Source organism: Anolis carolinensis, chromosome 4, assembly GCF_035594765.1.
Source record: "Anolis carolinensis isolate JA03-04 chromosome 4, rAnoCar3.1.pri, whole genome shotgun sequence".
Classification (NCBI taxonomy): domain Eukaryota; kingdom Metazoa; phylum Chordata; class Lepidosauria; order Squamata; family Dactyloidae; genus Anolis; species Anolis carolinensis.
The window spans coordinates 95992532-96008621 of record NC_085844.1 but is presented as its reverse complement, the minus strand read 5'-3'; positions in this window follow the sequence as shown (position 1 = coordinate 96008621).

Here is a 16090-nt window from a genome sequence, read left to right as displayed (position 1 = left end):
TGAAGTTCTTTGTCAAGTATTATCAAAATATTTATCAGACTGGCAGTGCCTATTTTCATTCTTCTGGGAAGACCTGGTTCTACAGAAAGGTTTTAATTTGTGAATGAAAGACCAGTAATGATCGTACCTCATTAGGGAGGGAGTTCCAGAGCTGCGGGGCCACCACCGAAAAGGCCCGCTTTCTCGTTCCCAACAAACGTGCCTGTGATGGTAGTGGGACCGAGAGAAGGGCCTCCCCTGAGTGGAAGCCAGTGTAGCTGCTTCAGGAGCTGAGTAGTTCTTACTCTATATCCCGCTCCTGTGAGCAGTCTAGCAGCTGATATTTGAAACAGCTGAAGTTTCCGAACGCTGTTCTGGGGCAGCCCCACATAGAACGAGTTACAGTAATCTAGCCTGGATGTACTACCATGGCCAGATCGGGTTTTTCAAGGTATGGGCCCAGCTGGCGCATGGGTTTTAACTGTGTGAAGGCCCTCCCAGACATCATCGACACCTGGGCCTCCAGGATCAGCGTTGAGTCTAGGAGGACCCCTAGACTGTGAACCTGTGCCTTCAGGGGGAGTGTGACCCCATCCAGCACAGGTTGCAACCCAATACCCTAACCAGGAGTACTTCCGTCTTGTCTGGATTCAATTTTAAACTGTTCAACCTCATCCAGTCCATCACAGCTGACAGGCACCGGTTCAAGGTCAGGATGGCATCCTTGGCATCAGGTGGAAAAGAGTATTAGAGTTGGGCATCATCTGCCTACAGATGGCACCAAACTCCAAAACTCCGGATGATCTCTCCCAGCGGTTTCACGTAGATGTTAAATAACATGGGGGACAGAATTGAACCCTGTGGAACCCCACAGAACAAAGACCATGGGGTCGAGCAGAAGTCCCCCAGCACCAACTTCTGGACCCGACCCTCTAGGAAGGACTGGAACCACTGTAAAACAGTGCCTCCAAGTCCCATGACCCTGTTCCTTGGACTAATTTTTGACTACCTTGATTGAAGTTTATTCTTGTGTTTGGATTTCTATGGACCCTTGCTTCAAGATTTCTAAGTGCCTTGTACCTTGTGGACTATAACCTTATTTTAGAGACTTTGAACTTTGATTTGCTAATGCTTACATATTATCTTCAATAAACAGCATTCATTACTTATAGCCTGGGGCACCAGTGTCTCTTCAGCCTAGGGGTGCAACAGGATATGCCATGATGCATGGCAAATCCAATAGCCAATGTGATAAGGTCCTTAGTACTCTGAATCCCCAATGTGCTTTTATGATTGTCAGTTTAAGATGTCTCGTGGTTGTCAGATCTAGCAGACCTGGACTTGCCATCTGAACTAAAAGCTCCTATTTTTTCTGAAATGTAAACTGATTTATAAGATTCAAAAGTCTAGGGAGGGAGATCCCTCCTGTAACCAAGATGCTCATAATATCCAAGGCAGGCAGTTCATAATAGTCATGGTAGTATCAACTGAGTTGAATCACATGGCTTCATGTCAAAGCAGAGCTGCTTTGAATCCCCCATGCATTCTTCAGGAGACAGGATTTACTGCTGGCTCTGCTTGGGAATATCATGCCTCAGTTAAATTCTGAGCAATGTATGATCAATATCTGACATTTATGGTAACTCCCCCATTCCCAGCCTTAGTAGTTTCATATCTGATTGTCAATGATGGAAGCATTCCTGAGGGCCTGAGAATGACTAGGTCTGAGAAATAATAGGGTTTTTTTGTGTGGATTACAACTCCCCACATTCTCCAACCCATCTTGTCAGTAGACAGGCAATTGTGAGATTTTGCACATTGCTCTCAAAAAATAACTTTTTTTGCTTTCCTGAAATAAGTTTTAGGATGTTTTCCATAGAGAGCAAAATTCACAGTTAATTCAAGATATTTTAAAAGCACTGAGGTGGATGGCACAATGCTATTTTCACTATTTATTTTTCCATTATTTTTAAGGGATACCTCTCCCCGCACCCCACCAGATATTAGAATCCATAGGAAAACTATCATCTTTCTTGGTCTGTTCATCTTTCTGACCTGTGCTTTTGATTATCGGCTGCTTGACATCAGGTAAAGATCCAGCCCTTATCTGTTTTATTTACATTTTAAAAAATAGGCTGTGGAATATCTCGGCATGATCCTGAGAGACCTACGAAACGTATACCATGGGTTATGGAAGCACATCTAATTTGAGTTGACAGTATAACCTTCCTGTAGCATGCCTAGGGTATCCCCTCAAGAAATAGCTGGTTTCAAAATCAGCATCCTTGAGTGCACTTCTGCAGAAGGCTTTTCTTTCCCCCTACCCCCACAAGTGTTATGTTTTTAAAGGTGGAATGTGTGTGTGTGTGTGTGTGTGTGTGTGTATAAAGGCAAAACGATGACTTTTGGGCTTAGCCAAGGGAGTTCTAGGTGCCAACCCCTTCACAGCCCCAAAACTGGCCCATGGTTATTAATGGTCTCTTGGCTTCGCCAAATTTGATGGCACTCTGTAGAAAATGAACTACAAATGTAAAGTATATTGTCTCATTTCAAGGGCAATAAGAAGGAATATGTGGGAGAAAAGTGGCAAGCTGATTCTCCTTGTCTACAGTGACATTGTATGCACAATGGAATAGACTACGGGTGCATCTACACTCCATGAATTCCACATAATAGGTGGGCTCTGTGTTATGTGCCAAAAGTTTAAAAAATGTCACTGGGAACAGCATCACTCTCAAATTCACTTCTTACAGCTACAGACTGAGGTGCTTTTTTATTCATACACTAGCTTGGGTACCTGGCAATGCCTGAGTTATTTGAAAAGGGCCTTGTTTGTTTTTGGATGTTAAGTAATACCAGTTTGGTCATATGTTACGCTATTTCTTAAGAAAAAAAACTCAGTCTTGGCTTTCATTTTTTATGAATGTTACCATTAGAATATGCATAAGCATGTGGGTGAACTACAATTCCCCAAAATCTTGGGTCAACCCTCCCAAAACTCCCCCAGTATTCACAGTTGGCCATATTGAGTCTGTGCACCAAATTTGGTCCAGATCCGTCATCTGCTGGGTTCAGTGTTCTCTGGATAAGGTGAACTACATCTCCCAGATTCCCAGGGCAATCTTCCTGAAACACCTGCCAGGATGATGTTACGGATTCCTCTTCTTCAGAAGAGGAAGGGGAGCAGAAAAGTGTTCATGAATCTGAGGGTGAGTTGGAATCTGAGGAGGAGATTTTGCAAGTACCCACATTTCAGGAGAGGCAAAAGGAAACAGAGCAGAGATGTTGTTCAGCTAGAATAGCTGCCAGAAATGCAGCTGAGCAATTAGGAACTGCCCTAGCAGCTGTGAGGGGACTCAGGGCTGTAAAGCAGAAGCAGGTGCAGCCAGCTCTTGCTGGTAACAAACTGACTCTTTGCTCCCCTTGTGCCTTCTTCAAGTCTGCATCTGGGAAACTGCTCCCAAGGATTTATTGCTGTTTCTTTGTCTGAAGTAAGACTGCTATTTGATTTGGGAATTTAACAGAGACTAAGAGCTGTGTTTACCCTAAGACTTCCTTGCCTCCTTTTGCATTATTCCACTGAGTGTGCTGTACTTTATGTTTTGCTGAAGTAAAGTGGTTTTCATTTACTTACCACAGTGTTTTAAGGCTGTTCTTGAAAGACAAAACAGGACAGATTCACATTTGGCCATGTTGAGTCTGTGTGGCAAGTTTGGTCCAGATCTGTCACTAGCTGGGTTGAGTGTTCTCTGAATACAGGTGAACTATAACTCTCTGATACCAAGGTCAATCACACACAAAGCCTGCCCGTATTTACGGTTGGGCATGTGAGAAAAGGCAGTGGGCGGGGTCATGCAAATGAAAAGAGAAAGGAACACTGGGATGTGCTCGCTGTAACCTGCAAGGTTCTGGGATGGAGTGACTTGGTGGCTCTTTAGCACTGGGAACTGTAGCCTGTTTGTGGAGGCCAGAGGCTATCTGTGTCAGTGGACACCCATGCCACACACACACATATAGATTTTCACTTTTATTATGTGTATAGATAAATAATGTATGGCTTCTTTTTTCACCTTCTAATGATCACATAAAGCATTCTCATTAAGATCCTTATGCCTTGGGCCACTGAGTTGTCCGAAAGCATTAAAACATTAAACATCTCAGATCTTCAAGTTTTTGGCTATGTGATTCTTGTCTGACTGAGATAGGCTGCTATTGTGTGTTGTTGGGGAAGATAAACAATCTACTGCCATTTCACTGTCAGCCACCGTTGTTGTTTATTTGCTCAGTCGCTTCCGGATCTTCCTGACTTCATGGACCAGCCCACGCCAGAGCTCCTTGTCGGCTGTCTCCACTCCCAGCTCCTTCAAGGTCAAGCCAGTCACTTCAAGGATACCATTCACTCTTGGTCGGCCCCTCTTCCTTTTTCCTTCCATTTTCCCCAGCATCATGATCTTCTCCAAGCTTTCATGTCTTCTCATTATGTGGCCAAAGTACTTCATCTTTGCCTCTAATATCTTTCCCTCCAGTGAGCAGATTACTCTTAAGTTCTTTAATTTTTTTTTACTTAGTTTTCTTATTAAACTTCTATTCTGTTATTGTATTTCAAAATGTAATTTGATAGTAATGGAGTCGGTTTTGATTTTGAGGTGTCCATGTAAGAACTCAAAATTCAAATAGCAATAAATATTAAAGAACTTTTTGTTATTATTTCCTATTATGACACATATACAGTCCTGTCTGGATATTCTAGAAATTTTAAGATGTGGTTTAGCTGTTTAGCTAAACCTGTTTAGTTGGTATTACACCACCTGGCATCCATTGTGAAATAGCAGCTTGTAATGAAAGGACCAAGGCATTGACATCTCCGGACCATTCTCTGTTCATATATTAGCCAGCAAGTCAACACCTTAAATCAAGAAATAGCTTCCTAAGATCTACAGAGATACTCGCAGGAACAACTCAGCAAGCAAGAGTCCAAAAGTGGCAGCCTAAAACCCGGAACCTCAATCAGTGGCTGATACCAGATGAGAAACGCCCCCCTGGGCACACCGAAGACTGGGCAGCTTGGAAGGCGCTGAACAGACTGCGCTCTGGTACCACAAAATGCAGAGCCAATCTTAGGAAATGGGGCTACAAAGTGGAGTTCATGACATGCGAGTGTGGAGAAGAGCAAACCACAGACAACTTACTACAATGCAACCTGATCCCTGCCACATGTACAATGGAGGACCTTCTCACAGTGACACCAGAAGCACTGCAGGTTGCTAGCTTCTGGTCAAAGGAAATTTAGTATAATGCCAAGTTTTTAACTTTGTTTGTAGTTTTTCTATATATTATAACTGTATTCTCAATTTGCTTCTGACATGATAAATAAATAAACAAAAATATAAATATTTTTCTAAACAGACAATACGTTTTATTAATGGTTAGGAAAACACAGTTGTCTAGAATTGGCTCTATATGATGAGGAAGATATCAAGTGCCTACGGCAGTGGTTCCCAACCTTTAGGCCCCCAAGTGCTTCAGACTTCAGCTCCCACAGTTCTGAACAGCTCGTAAGTTGGCTGGGATTTCTGGGAGTTGAATCCCAAAATGCCTGGAAGCCAAAGGTTGGAAACCACTGGCCTACAGGCAGGCCCGGTTCTTCATTGATGCCGCTGAAGCTGCTGCTTCGGGCGCAGCCCTTCCTGGGTGCACTCGAAGTGGCGGCGGTGGACAGCGGGGGCGGGGGCGGCGGCGACCATTGAGTCGCTTGCCGCAGAACCAGGAAGTATTTTGTATTCTCGCGATATTTCGCAAGATCTTGCGAGAATACAAGCTACTTCCTGGTTCCGCAGCGAGCGACCCAATGGTTGCCACTGCCGCTGGCGCCAGCACCGCCCGCCGCCGGCACCGCCGGTAAGTTCGGGGTGGGGTGGGGGGCGTAATTTCAGGGGGGGCGTGGCCCTGGGTTGGCTTACATCCTGAAAAAACCTAGGGCAGCTCCTGCCTACAGGGAGGCATTCCAAAATTTGATACGTCTAATGAAAGAAAAAGTCACAAAAATGGGGCGACAGAGGACTGAAAGATACTATCCAGATTGTGGCGTAGCTGGTTAGTAGTGTTGTAGCTCAGCCTGAGCCTGGGATTGGGCCCATTCAGCCAGTAATTGTCCCTGCACCTGCTTTGTCAGAGGACTCTGGGTTTGGGCCTGACATGCAGCCAGAGTTTGTCCCAGTGGATTCTGGGACCAGAGACCGAATGGTTGCAAGCAGGCATTGTGAACCGCATTCCTCTCAACAGTCAAGGCCAGATCTCCAGGTGCCAGATGGGCATTCTAATTTAGAGGAGGATAATGAGTTTGACAGGAGGGGAGCTATAACTCACCAAAGGAGGGAATGAGAATGTTTGCGGAGAAGTAAACAACTGCTTTTGAAGCGCTCTAATAAATAGTTTTCTCATGAGAGAAAGAGTTTTCTCAAGGAAGAAAGACCTCAGATTTTCCTTAAATGTCTGGTTCTTCTCTGCCATAGCAGAGGTGGCAACACTGCAATTCAAGAGAGAAAGATCTTTGCTCTGTGTCACAGTGGATAAAGCAGCAGCTCCCCTTGTGTCCAGAATCGAGCATACCCTCATGAAGCCAGAAGCTGGAAAATGTTAAATTGCCTCCATTGACTGTCTGTATATGATGTATAATGGCATTGAATGTTTGCCATGTATATGTGCAAACATATACATGTTTGCACATAAACACGGCAAACTGTGCAAACTGTGCCTCTGGTGGAACAGTGTGTTAAAAGCGCTGAGCTGCTGAACTTGCAGACCTAAAGGTCCCAGGTTCAAATCCCGGGAGCGGAATGAACGCCCGCTGTTAGCCCCAGCTCCTGCCAACCTAGCAGTTTGAAAACATGCAAATGTGAGTAGATCAATAGGTACCGCTCCGGCAGGAAGGTAAAGGCGCTCCATGCAGTCATGCTGGCCACATGGCTTTGGAGATGTCTATAGACAATGCCGGCTCTTCGGCCTAGAAATGGAGATGAGCACCAATCCCCAGAGTCGGTCACGACTGGACTTAATGTCAGGGGAAACCTTTACCTTTACCCTATGTGACTTGTAATCCACCCTGAGTCCCCTTCCGGGTGAGAAGGACGGAATATAAATACTGCAATTAATTAATTAATTATCTTTACTGTATGAAATGACTCCCCCCCCCCCTCATCTGATAAGGTCCTCGGACAGGGATAAATGGATTCAAATTGTGGGAAAACAGATTTTACTTAAACTGTAGGACAATAAGAGCTTTTCAGGAGTGGAATATGCTGCCTTGGAGGGTGGTCGAATCTCCTTCTCTGGAGGTTCTTAAACAGAAGCTGGATGGCTATCTATCTTTGATAGTGTGTTCCTGCATGGCAGAATGGGACTGGACGGGATGGTTCTTGTGATCCCTTCCAATTCCATAATTCTATGATTCTTTCATTCCCTCTGATACTTTGAATTGAAGCTTTTTTAAAATTAGTGTAAATACAATAGTGGTCAAAGACATAAGGGGCCACAGGGGTGCAATGGGTTAAACCGCGAAGGTCAGTGGTTTGAATCCTTGGCATGGGGTGAGCTCCTGCTGTTAGCCCCAGCTTCTGCCAACCTAGCAGTTCGAAAACATGCAAATGTGAGTAGATCAATATGTACCATTTTGGCGGGAAGGTAACGGAACTCCATGCAGCCATGCTGGCCACGTGACCTAAGAGGCGTCTATGGACAATGGTGGCTCTTCGGCTTTAGAAATGGAGATGAGCACCAACCCCCAGAGTCGGACTAGACTTAATGTCTTTACCTTTTACAAAGACATCACTGTATAGCCTACACTTCAACTGACTTCAAAGGCAGAATGTTGTTGCAAACTGATTGCAGTAGACAAGTAACCAAAGCAGAGGAGCTCAACCTATATATGAGGTTGCCTGTAAACTGTTGTGACAAAGACATGGAGAGGCAGTTCTCTCTCATTTTCATTTGTCCTAAGAGAATCCTCCCAAGAAGGGCTCTATGCTAATCATCAATCTCCCTCTGCGTTCAACGTCTCTGTTTAATAGCTGATAGAGCATCTCAAAAGGGCTTTCCCTCCCTCTTTGTTTAAAATGAAATATAATGGACCTGGACTTATCAGTGTCTCTAAATGCATTTTCTGTGCTTTATCCCTACTAAGGGATTTGGTTTATCCTACTGAGAATGAGCAGAATTGATTCTGAGCTTTGTAATTTGATCCATCAATTTAACATGAAATTAATATGCAGAGAGGTCTCTTCTGTGGATTTAAAAAGTCCAGAAAGGAAACACTTATTAATTTAAAATGGACTTGAGAAATGGAACAAGGCCACTCCTATTAGTATCTGCCATGGAGCTCAAGCAGAACTTAGCCTCGCAACAATTTGGTGGAAAGTAAAATAGGTTCAAAGGAGGTAATCTTGGACATCACCCTCCCACGATTTCTTAAAACTGATGGGAAAATTTTGAAATCAGTTTTTCGGTGTCATTAGGACTTTTACCAAAAATCTAAAGGCATTATGGGATTCAGAATGATCAGAATTTTCCAAAAATGGGCAACAAGGGATCAGGACTTTTAAAGAAGTGACAATTCTGAAAGAACTGCAAGACATAGGGTGCATCTACACTCAGGACCATAGCCAGAAAAAAAAATCTGGGGGCGGGGGAAGTTGAAACTTTTTTTAGTTAATCATGAAGAGTAGTTCTATAACGCAAAATAATTTAGAGATCATGCTCCATTGATAAACTTCAGAGGACATTCAAGACAGATAAGCTTCAGTAGACACTCATGGGGATTTGGTTAATCAGTTAAAATTAATGAGTAATGAGTTTTTAAAAAAATTAAAAATTTCTGGGGGGGGGGTTTGAACCCCTAACCCCCACCCCCTTGGTTATAGCCCTGTTTACACTGTAGAATTAGTGCAATTTGACACCACTTCAACAGCCATTGCTTAGTGCTATGGAATCATGATAACTGGAGTTTTACGCAGTCTTTAGGGGTTTTTTGTTTTGTTTTTTTGCCAAAGAGCACTTTTGTCTCACCAAATTGCAAACCCTAGGATTTCACAGCACTGAGCCATGGAAGTTAAAAGTGATGTTGAACTGCATTAATTCTACAGTACAGATGCACTCTTAATGAATTCTGTAGGAAGGTACTGCTGCATCTACATAATGTGGGATGGAGCCCTCAGTGATGCAATGGGTTAAACCCTTGTGTTGGCAGGACTGCTAAACGATAGGTTGGTGGTTCAAATGAGTGAGCTCCCTCTGTCAGCTCTAGCTCCCTGTGCAGATCATGAGAGAAGCCTCCCATAAAGATGGTAAAACATCAAACATCTGGGCGTCCCCTGGGCAATGTCCTTGCAGAATGCCAATTATCTCACACCAGAAGTGACTTGCACACACGCACACGCACACACAAACAATTTAGGATTATTGGAATGTTGTATGAAACCATTTTCGGTCATCCTAGGGGGACTGGGTTATTTGGCATTATTTATACAAATTCATGGCACCCAACAGAGTTTACAAATGTGAAAGGAAAAAGGATACTCACCCCAAATAATTTACACTGTGCCTTTCTAAAGAAAAAGAAGAAAAAAGGGGGGGGGGGTTAAAAAGAATTTCTAAAATAATTTACATTTCCAAGGTTCCAAAATTAGAGGCCATGAGAATGACAATTTAAAGGAACTCTTTTGCCTTCTCCTTATGCAAAATAAATAAGTTAGTTACTTTTTAAACACACATTAGAATGTTCTTTATAAACTGCTGGATCCAAACTCTAGCCATGTTTAGTTAGTTGCTTTTATAGTTCTGTGGGTACACAATAAACCTAAGCATTAAGGCCACCCACAGAATTATAAAGGCAACTAAACATGGCTAGAGTTGCACTACCAAAGGAAATAAATTATCTCCTATTACATTATGACAATAATGCAATTATGCTTTACTTCTTGTAAGAAAAGAATTACAAGTAATTTGTCGATTGTAACTAGATATTTGGGGAAGGGGGTAATGTTATTCTGCAAAGAAAAAATAATGAGATTACAAATATTTAAGTTTCATTTTAGATGGAGACAAGGTCCCCCGTGACCTTATGGCAAAAGAACTAGTCATATGTGGGCTAGGCAAAACTATAGTTAGGTGGATCTGTAATTGACTAAGTGAACGAACCCAAAGGGTGCTCACCAATGCGTCGTCTTCATCCTGGAAAGAAGTCATGAGTGGAGTGCCGCAGGGTTCTGTCCTGGCCCCGGTTCTGTTCAACATCTTTATTAATGACTTAGATGAAGGGTTAGAAGGCATGATCATCAAATTTGCAGACGACACCAAATTGGGAGGGATAGCTAATACTCCAGAAGACAGAAGCAGAATTCAAAACGATCTTAACAGATTAGAAAGATGGGCCGAAACTAACAAAATGAAGTTCAACAGGGACAAATGCAAGATACTCCACTTAGGCAGAAAATATGAAATGCAAAAATACAGAATGGGGAACGCCTGGCTTGAAAGCAGTACATGTGATAAAGATATGAGTCCTCATGGACAATAAGATAAACATGAGCCAACAATGTCATGTGGCACCTAAAAAAGCCAATGAGATTTTGGCCGGCATAAATAGGAGTGTAGTGTCTATATCCAGGGAAGTCATGCTATCCCTCTATTCCGCCTTGGTCAGACCACACCTGGAATACTGTGTCCGATTCTGAGCACTGCAGTTTAAGGGAGATGTTGACAACCTAGAATGTGTCCAAAGAAAGGGGACTAAAAACAACAAAGGTCTGGAGAACAAGCTCTATGAGGAGTAGCTTAAAGAGCTGGGTATGTTTAGCTGCAGAAGAGAAGGCAGAGAGGAGACATGATGCTTGTTGATTTTAATGATTGTTTTTATTGATGTTGATGTTTTTTACTGGAATAATTGTTTTATTGCTTTGTTACTGTTATTTGTTTGTTTTATCGGGCCAGGCCCCATGTAAGCCACCCCGAGTCCCTTCGGGGAGATGGGGCGGGGTATAAAAATAAAGTTATTATTATTATTGTTATTATTATTATTATTATTATTATTATTATTATTATTATTATTATTATGACCATATATAAATATGTGAAGGGAAGTCATAAGGAGGAGGGAGCAAGCTTGTTTTTTGCTGCCCTGGAGACAGAACAATGGCTTCAAACTATAGGAAAGGAGATTAGGAAGAACTTCCTGACTGTGAGAGCTAGTCATCACTGGAACTCTGCCCCAGAGTGTGGTGGAGGCTCCTTCTTTGAAGGCTTTTAAGCAGCGGCTGGAAGGCCATCTGTCAGGGGTACTTTGAATGTGATTTTCCTGGTTCTTGACAGGGGATTGGACTAGATGGCCCATGAGGTCTCTTCCAACTCTAGGATTCTATGTTTCTAAATGGTGGAAGAGGAGAGGGTGCCAAGTTCCTCCCATTTTTTTTGTACCCGTTGGATGTGCTGTGTTTCTATCAGGATATTTATCTACTTTCAGACTTTGAAGAGGGATGCATGTAGCCTGTACTCTAAAGAGGCTTTTTGACTCTAAATGGACCCCTTGCTACCTCTGCAGGTATTGTTGTGTATGCAGGCAATTACATGAAACATAACTTCTCCCCACTTTATTCCCTTGCCTTTCCTAATAACCTGTATTTTAATTAAAAACAGCCATTTACAGTGCAGTTCATTTATAACAACATAATCCATGGTAATCGCAACGCAATAAATTTATGTTTTAAGTAAAATTTTAATGCTCCGAGCAGCTGGGTCTCTGAAGTGTGGAAATAGCTAACATTTTTCACTTGGTGCAATGCATCCCATAGAAAACACCATGGTTTAATTACAGAAACACCACAGCCAAGAGAAGGAGAACTGAGTGATTGTAATAGTAAAATGAGAAATTATTTGTCTGCAGCTTGCAGTAAATCTAGAAAATATCTAAATAATATGGAGAGACAATTTGTAATGAACTGGACAAAAACGCATAGGTTGATCATTCAGAGGTGTTCAGAAAGTGCTGAATAAGGCACGTGGAACGATGACAGATTTCAGCCTGCAAAGCCAACAAACCTATCAGATACATTATATTATAAACATACATAGTCTGCCAAGGTAATCCTATGCACTGTTCTGATGTTTTCCTCGAGCTTAAGACAAACGAGCAACATTATTCCACTTGAACTGAAACTGAGTTTTACAATGCATGTATAGATGTAGAGAAATTATGTATTACTGTCTTGCAAATTTGCCTGACTTGTTGCAGAACATTTTTCCAAACGTGTCCAACCCATTATCTTTGGGAAGCTTGGTAGCAATGCCTCAAAAGGAAGAGTTTCTCATTTCCAGCTGAGTATTGATGCCTTTTGCATATGGACTTGGACAAGGGTGTGTTGAAAGACTGAGAGGAAGGAGCTACAACCAGCCATCCACATTCAATGAGGTTAAGGGCATTGATCTAAAACATCTAAAAACAACAACCTATTCATTTAACCCTTAAGACATTGAGGTATGTCTGGTATCCAGGAGATTCTCTGAGAAGAACTTATAAAGATGATAAAGATGAACTGTCTTTTTCTACGCTCCAGCAATACTTGAGAACACTATCATACTTTCCTTTTTACGTTTCACTGTAGATTATAGACATCTGCGTTTTGAGTTAAGGGCATTGATCCCCTGTGAAAGTGAAAAACTATGAATAACGAAATTGCTAGTTCTTTATCCAAGAGAAAACTTCTCTTTGAACTTCTAGGTCTTCTAGCATGACTTTGTTGTCAACTTCTGTTGGAAGATGACCATAGAATCACATTGGAGGACCTAGAGGGTGATATTCTCTCTAGGTTCTCCAGTATGACTGGTGGAAGCTGACCACAGAGTCACACTGGAGGACATAGAGACTTCTAGAGAGAACATTTTGTGAATAATCAAATCTGCAAAAGACAAACGTGAAGGGACGACAGTAAAGAGGGACCGAAAATCCAGTGACCAATGTTGGGTGAGAACAGCAAGTGGTACTAGTACCGTATATACTCGAGTATAAGCCGACCTGAATATAAGCCGAGGCACCTAATTTTACCACAAAAAACTGGGAAAACTTATTGACTCGAAGTATAAGCTGAGGGTGGGAAATGCAGCAGCTCCTGGTAAATTTCAAAAATAAAATTAGATACCAATAAAATTACATTAATTGAGGCATCAGTGGGTTAAATGTTTTGAATATTTACTATTTCAAAGAAAAACAGTAAACTAACTCTATAAGTGGAAAAGCAACAATAACTTTATAATCATCATCATCATCATCATCAACAGCTTCATTTGTATCCTGCTCTATCTATCTCCCTCTGGGGACTCAGGCAAACATATAATGCCTACATAAACAATGCAGAGCTAGATATAGATCTATCATTATATATACTGATTTCACATGTGTATTTCCCCCTGAAACCTTTGCAAATCCTCTCTCTATGTGCATTTTCCTCCTGCAATATTCCCCTAAAAACAACTTTGTCCTCTTTTCTCTTGCCCTTTCCCACCTCTTTTCTTTCTCCCTTTTTCAAACTCTAAAAGTAGCCAGAAAAGGCTTTTAAAAACTTTTCTCCTCCTCCCAAAAAACCCACCTCATTTTTGTTTCCTTAGGAATAAAAATAAATACACACCTTATGTTGCTCTCTTTTCCCTCCTTCCCTCGCTTTGGACTCAAATGTTCTTGCAGTAGTAGTAGTAGTAGTAGTAGTAGTAGTAGTAGTAATAATAATATTTATTTATTTATTTATTTACAGTATTTATATTCCGCCCTTCTCACCCCGAAGGGGACTCAGGGTGGATTACAATGAACACATATATGGCAAACATTCAATGCCAACAGACAAACAACATACATTAGACAGACTCAGAGGCATTTTTAACATTTTTCCAGCTTCACGATTCTGGCCACAGGGGGAGCTGTTGCTTCACCGTCCAGAAGTGGCTGTACTTCCTCATTCCCTTCCTCGTGTTTTGCTGGGAGTTTTATGGTGTTGTAAATTAGCCTCCCGCATAAAGTGTCCCTAAATTTCCCTAATTGACAGGTGCAACTGTCTTTCGGGGCTGCATAGGTCAACAGCAAGCCGGGGCTATTAATGGTCGGAGGCTTAACCCGACCCGGGCTTCGAACTCATGACCTCTCGGTCAGTAGTGATTTATAGCAGCTGGTTACTAGCCAGCTGCGCCACAGCCTGGATTTATCCACATCCTGTCCTAAACTTTAGACTTAGATTTGCCCTAAATCTGAAAGGCACACAACAGCAGCAGCAGCAGCAGCAACCCTAATTAACTTGACTATCTCATCAGCCAAAAGCAGGCCACACTGAAATACTGGTAAGTTTATATTGGTTAAAATTGTTCTTCATTTTAAATATTGTATTGTTCTTTCATGGCTTTTTTGCACTACAAATAAGTTATGCACAGTGTGGATAGTGTTGGGTCTCAGCAAATACTGGGGATTTCTCGGAGGACAAGGAGGGTAATGGGTCTCCTATTGAGGAGTCTGTGTGTGATCAGTGTGAATTTCAGGCTTCAGATCAGAGAGAAATGCAGGCAGTTGAAGATGAGACAGAGGATGTTTTGGATTTCAATATTCGTTCCTTAGCAATGGGGGAAAGTCCAGTTCTCTTTGGGAATCAACCTTCAGCTGATGGGGAGTTTTCCCACAATATCAGATTAGATCTCTGCATGAAGGGAGTGAAGGATAGATTAATTAGATGGTCAGAAAGACTCAGTGAGAAGTCCTTGAAAACCAGGTGTGTGAGGCATGATCTCATGGCTTCTTGGTTGAGTTTGGGTTTAAATTAAGTGATGTTTCTTGGTGTCTCTCAGAGCAGACAATGTTGCCAAAAGATTCATGCTCCTGTTTAGCTCTCAAGTTCATGATTCAAGTTTCCTGTGTTCGCCTATGTTTCTGAAAGAGTTTTGCCTTGGGAAAAGTTTCTGCTTTCATGCTTATGGATTTATGCTTGTGATATTGACTTCCTGGATTTCCTACATTTTGCCATTTTGGACTACTGTTCATTTGTGTATGGACTACTACTATTTTATAGCTTCTTTCCTACTGCATTTTTGGGAAATGCCCCTTTTCCCTTTGTACCTGCTTTTCTTAATAAACTTTTGTACTTAGTACTACTAAACTCTGGTGTGGTGCTGGGTGAAAAGATGCCTCAAGGATAGATGAAACACATATGAATTTATTCATGTTTTTTTCAAACTATAGCCCACCCCGCCCCCCCTTCCAACAGTCTGAGGGACCATGAACCAGAACCAGCTTAAGAAGTTTGAGGACCCCTGGCTTAATTGAAAAGCTGTATTTATTCTCATGTATTACTGCCGCATCAGCATAATACTGTTCCAAAAGGGGATGGGTGTACATGAATTATAATTAAAACAGCCATCCCACAAACTCAGCATTTGTATACTTGCCCCCAATGCCCTGCCTCATGCATAGAGGAAGAACTGTTTAAAACTACAGACAATGCAGTTGCTTTTGTCCGTTTTTGGTCTAAAATTATTTAGCTACTTGTGCTTTCTTTATTTTTATTGGTTTTAAACTTATTTATTACTGCAATGCTTTTGACATGAAATAAATGAACAACATTGTATAGTTTAAATAGTTTTTAATGTTGTTGGTTGTCATTTTAATGTTGATCTTCCCTATGTTTTCACAAGATTGTATTTGTGTTAATATGTAAACCACCTTGAGTCTTGGTTCTGGGGGAAAGTATGAATAAATGTTTAAAAAAAAATATCAGATACTGGCAGATACAATATAGTTCTCTTCATATTTGGAATGGCTGTACCGGTTTCAGTGTGGTATTTCAAACTGAATGTACCAAAATCTGCCTTTTGTTTCATGTCCTGGCTGAAAAGAACTTGGAGTTTAAAATATGTAAATATTGGAGACAGCAAGCCTAATGGATTCATCCATTGAAAGGTTAAGTCTATTTGCTAGATAATGCAAATTGCATCTTTAGGTGGCAGCATGTTAAAGTGCTGAGCTGCTGAACTTGCGGACCGAAAGGTTGCAGGTTTGAATCCAGGGAGTGGAGTGAGCACCCGCTGTTAGCCA